Here is a 5,867-nt window from a genome sequence, read left to right as displayed (position 1 = left end):
GGGGGGGGGGGGGGGATGACGAAGAAGGGAAAAACGATGGGGGATGGGACGAAGGCCAACCTCGGCGGAAAAACACAAAGCAATCTCTCGCATAGTCGCGCAGGGGGTGCCGCCTAAAATTATCCCTTCGGATAAGGGTGGCGGAGGAGGGTTGTTCTGTGGGTATATAGTTATCAAGCGATGTTTGTCGCGAGAAGTTAATCTCAGAGGGTCACGTGGTTCTTCCTTCTGGATAAGTGGTGCGAGTTATCCGGGTCGAAAGAGAATTCCAGTCAAAGAAGGAAAAAAATGAGGGGTAGTGGTAGTAGAGGTGGTAGTAGTAGTACTAGGTGGGCTTTCCATGGACCCCGTCGAGTCATCCCGATTAGTACAAGATATAGTAGATATTGATTAAAGGGAGGAGCAGCCCAGGGGATGACGCTCGTGGATGATAAGGGTGCTATAACGGAACAGAGGGAAACAGAGGGAATATAGAGGGAGACGACGCACCCTTACATCCTTAATCCATAGAGGCCTCGCCGCGGCCTTGTAAAAACACCGCCGCGGCTTATTGTGATTGATGCCAGGAGATTTCGCTCGATTGGAATTTTCATTTCACTTCGAGCTTTAATCTCTAACCCTTTACCGAAGAACGAGCCAGAAGAGTTTCTATAGTTCGTTCGTGCTCACTACCCTGTATCACAGTATACGTGTATATACGTGATACGTACGATCCTGCATAGGCTCGAGAACAGAGACTTGTGGCTTTCGCTCGACCTTTCACCCCTTCGATCCTGAACCCCGGTCTAACCTACTCTTTCGCCCTCCTTCGCCCCCCGCTCTCTCGCAGAAACTCTGGTTGCACCCTATACTACCAAAGCGGAAACCCTCGGGATATGTCACGACGCAAAGTTTCAATGAGAGAGTTAGGGTGAACCGGAGAGGTAGGTATCAGGAACGGGGGAAAAAAAATGATAACGGTGGAATAGGTTAGGTGAAGGGGGAGGGTTGAAGAAAAAAAATGACAAAGTACACACGTGTATACGTAACAGCTGTGTACATGTGGATTGATAGATCGTGGAACGTGAGTATTGGATTTTTTTTCCTCTCTACTCCTATTCCGTATGTCCCATCGGAAGTGAGACACCCGAAGTTGCTGCGTTCGAGAGCAACTTCCCATTTCGTATTCTGCGCAAAAAATCTAGCGACGTCGAACGGCGACGAAATATTTCGACGATCCCGGCGTGGGTTGCATAAGTGGACGACAGATAGTATAATGCGTGCAATAATAATGAACTAGTCCTGGATTTTTGGGTTATCGTCTACTTCCGTGACACATGTCGAAACTGTCATAATATTTTATCGTACACTTCCAATGATCATTTTTCAGATATCTTAGAGACAACCTCTGTTCTATTTATTTTGGCCCCCTAAGGACGACTTTTGAACATTACGTGTCGTCCGGGTGGCATCCCTCTCTCGTATGAATCCCAGTACCAGGAAACCGGTAGAAATGGCAATAGGAAGTTGGAGTGAAAAATTGCACTTGAGCTGACTTTATTTACCGCCCCCCCCCCACCCTCGCGCCCTGATAAAATTAATTTTTTTTTTAAATTCTCTTCCCCTCCTTTCAACTCCATTTTTATCCCCTTCTGGAACACCTCATGAAACGACCATAACCTCTCCCACTAATCCCCGTTCCTGGGTAATGTTAGACTGAAATTCCCGTTACTCGTTACGCTACGCCCTGGAATCCTTCCTAACGCTTTCCAGATACTTCGGGTTCCTCGCATTGTTCCACGAGCGGACGAACCTTCCTCCTCGCTTCAACCTGGCTTCTTACGCAGGTCCCCGTACTTCAGGACTCCGGGAATTCGGTACTACAGGACTTCAAGGATTACGTGGTACGCGGCAGTGACAGAGAAGTTCTTATGACCATCTCTAAAGTCTGCTCCTTCACGTCCTCGCGTAACAAGGCGAGTCTGCTTAGTTGGCTCTAATGAGAGAGAGAGAGAGAGAGTGAGAGAGAGAGAGAGAGAGAGAGAGGGAGAAAGTGATAACATAAAGGAGCACTTTAGTACCATTTAGCCATACTACCAGTTCCTGAGAACTATCATAGACTAAAACTCCACGAAATACATCATCCACAGACCCTGCCCATAACCCGAGTGACTTCTTGCATACGTTCTACACGTTAATCCTCCTAAGTACGTTTATAGTATATACAGGCTAATTATTTTACCTAAATAGACCAAAATTATCTCGCACCGTCGAACGTACGTTTATAGTATATACAGGCTAATTATTTTACCTAAATAGACCAAAATTATCTCGCACCGTCGAACGCGCAGTCTCTCTCTCTCTCTCTCTCTCTCTCTCTCTCTCTCTCTCTCTCTATCTATCTCTCTCTCTCCCCTACAAAGTCAAAATTACAACAAACGATTCACGCTTCATAAATCATCAAAGCAAGCACCCACCGCAGGATGGACCAGCCTCTGAAGTCTCTCCTCCACTTAATTATAAGTCAGCAGACAAAAACAATTTACGGTATACTTTATCTTTTTACGTATAACAGGTAAACCGACAAAGGACCGTCTTCACTAATAATAGTAATCTCGAGGAAGTGAGTCGATCCTTTCCTACCAGTACACACACCGCAGACCCAAGTGGCTGATCTCCGAGGCATCGTCCGCCGGCAGATGAGCTTCCTAACTTCCCAACCCAGCGTGGGCTCCTTGATTGGGTGGCTGGGCTCCATGGGTGACTGGCTGACAAGCGTTATCGTACCTCAAGTAGCTTCAATCTCAGCACGACTCTCGACGGACACCCCCCATACCCCCCTCCGCCCCACTCTAACCCGCCCCGGTAACCGCTGTACACTGTGATAATAATAAGGTACGATGGGTAAACAATTACGGAGAACCCAGTTTGAGGGTGCCTGCGGACAGGGGAGGACAGAGGTGGAAGGTTACGAAGATAGAAGGTCCTATCGGATATAAGGTAGGGGTAGGTCGTTGGTACAAAGGTTGACGCGGACCAGTGGGAGGGGTGGCGCAGAAGCATTAATGAGGTCGCTACAGCGTCATGTTAATGAGAGTCCAGGTTAAATATATATGTGCTTGTCTTGAGCACGTGTGTCGCTGGCACACGAGAGGGTGTATACAATAAATATATGCCGAGTACTGAAGGGTGTGTGCATCCGAACGTACATACGTATACGAGTGAATTTTACATATGAATACGTAGGGTTGAGAGGGGTCGGGGTTGTCAGTGCGAAATGCACCTCGTCAGATTGTAACGAGGGTTGCATTCATGGAATCTTGAAGTGATAGGGGCTGAGGTTGCCCTGGGATCCTTCAAGATGCCGAAGGGGTGCAACAACGTGCCAATATGGTTTTAAGGGATGAATCGGTTTAAAGGCCCATCGCCGTTGTTCCGGGATGCCCGGATGTACGTGGGATTGTTTTTATTACTCTGTCATAAAGATAATTATTCACTAATTAGGTATAATTAAGGAAACGAGGCGTCGTGTAGCCAATTGCGTTAAACGTGTAACGAGCGCGGGTGTACCCGATGTACCAGAGACAGGAGCGTCCGCCGTGGATGGACGCGAAGGGTTCTTCGGTGACGGCTGTCTAATTTATCGAGAGCGACGCAGGCAGTACGTGTCCCGGGTAGGACGTGTCGCCGGGAACGCGCTGTCATATAAATTTCACGGTTACCCGTCGAGCTTTCACAGGTGTAAGGCACTCGTCCTTCCATGGGTTTATAATCGGGAGTCTGGTACTCTTTGGATTTCCCTAGGCGTCGGCTTGGTCCTCGAGGATCCAAATAGCAGGTACCGAGATACGCCATTATCATATATATACATATATATGTGTGTGAAGTAAATTAATAGTCTATATATGTATATTGGCCACGTTAAACTTCATCCCCCTCGACGTCTCAGTTTATTGATAGAGAGCGGCCTGCGGTTTCTGTTCCGAGGGTTTTAGAAAGTCCATCGGGAGAGGAGGGAGGAAAGTAGGAAGTAACTACGAGGGAACGGGATAATGTCTTCTGACGGGACGCTAAGTGCTGGCGAACGGGAGAGGAAGAGAGAGAGAGAGAGAGAGAGAGGGAGGTCAAGACGAAGAAAAAGATGGACAGAGAAGATTATCTATGTCTATGTTTGTCGATGACGTAGATATAGCATGCACGAGATAAACGTGTATAGTCCACTGTGTAAGGCTAAAGGTTGGACTAGATGCCCGAGAGGGAATGGGATTCAAAGAGATGGGTAAGGTAATCCTATAATGGGAAGAACCACTGCTCTTTACATTGCGGCGGAGCTTAAGAAGGAAAAGCATTTTCCCCGTACAGATCGGATACATGCGTATATCAGGCTGGGTGAAGTATTCGGAGAACGTGAAGATCCTATGTACCCTTTACTGCTCTGTTTATATATAGGTATACATATGTACCGTTTACTTGTCCGTCTGACTGTACACCGGTACCCTGTACTCCCTGAATATATATGTATATACATCGTATAAGCACCATTCCTCGAATTCTCTTTTTCATTCAGGATGTACCTACTAGCTGCTACCTAGCAACTACTGGAAATAGGTACAACCTTACAGGATATTACCTAGACGTATAGTCGGTCCAGGAGTTCGATGTGTTTTTTTGACAGATCGAAAATCTTGTACAGTACTCGCGTGGGACGCGGGTATGTTCCTCCTGTGTATACATCTAACGTACAGCGTGTGTGTCTATATCTATACGTACACAGCAAGTAAAGTGGCACTATACTTTTATTTTTTCTCAATTTGCCAGACGTCCCTTGGATATCACGAGGATTCCGGATAAAGAAGAGGAACGAAAAACGAGGAGGGATCTTCAGCAGGGGTTGGCTCCCGTTAAGGCGTGTCTCCCTACGAAGGGACGAAAGGGAGATTAGAGGAGAGCGGCAAAAGTCGCTCGACGAGAACTTTCACGCGTTTTAATTTATTCCGGAAAAAGTTTTGCCAGTTGGTTTGCGTGGGGAGGATCGCGAGAGCGTTGCGGGGTTGGTTTACGAGGGGGAAGCGTCGGGACTTCGAGGGATGAAGATGAGGACAGACCAGAGAGCCAGAAGGACTTAAGCGACGGTGGCTGCGAGAGAGATACGAATTCCCGATGACGAAACTGATCGTTCGCCGAGGCCACGGTCGTACATACAGGTCTTGCAGCTCCCTTGGAGGGGGTAGTCTTCTTTTAGAAGCATTTTTCATTTCGCTTCATGACCACAAGAGGCGTTGCGATCAAGCGATCCGTTCCTATTTCTCTCTCCCACAGCTGACTGTAGAGTGAGATGGATAAGGGGGTCGCTCGATCACAGCGACGCTTGTGACTAAAATTGAAAATGTGCCGTGCTTCAAAACCACGTCTACCCCCACCGCTGAAAATTGGGCGAGTTGCAAGACCTGTATGTAAGACCGTGCTCGAGGCTGACGATTGGGTTTCTTGGCTTGGACGACGGTCTCCACCGGCTCGTGATGACGTACGGGAATGGATTTTCGGAGTGGCCGTAGAAGGGATAGGCCTCTGGCGCGGATCGTCATCAGGACTGTTCTAGAACGCGGACAGGAAGAGAACAAATGGGCCGAACGTGTCGCGCGAGGTTAACGATAAAAATTCCTTTGGGCTAAGCCTGAAAACAAAGTGACAGGCGGACAGGGCCCGTAAGGGTACACTCGTAGGGGTGGTTATTGTCGCAGCAGGGTGGCAAACCCGCACGAGTGTCAACATTTATGAGCCCAAATATTTGCCCGCTGTGCCTCATCAGCCTCCTGCCCCCCCCCCCCCCCCCCCCCCCCCCCCCCCCCCCCCCCCCCCCCCCCCCCCCCCCCCCCCCCCCCCCCCCC

At 48.6% G+C, this 5,867-nt stretch overlaps 1 protein-coding gene across 6 annotated transcripts in view; it reads right to left on the bottom strand.

Moving 5' to 3' along the window:
• LOC107262848 (glutamate-gated chloride channel) overlaps nt 1-5,867 on the bottom strand; it is an 83,682-nt gene that overhangs the window by 53,570 nt on the left and 24,245 nt on the right. The window lies entirely within an intron of this gene.

Source organism: Cephus cinctus, unplaced genomic scaffold (genome assembly GCF_000341935.2).
Source record: "Cephus cinctus unplaced genomic scaffold, Ccin1 Ccin1_scaffold0129, whole genome shotgun sequence".
Classification (NCBI taxonomy): domain Eukaryota; kingdom Metazoa; phylum Arthropoda; class Insecta; order Hymenoptera; family Cephidae; genus Cephus; species Cephus cinctus.
Note: the sequence above shows the minus strand (reverse complement) of the source record. Positions and strands in the feature narration are given on the sequence as shown.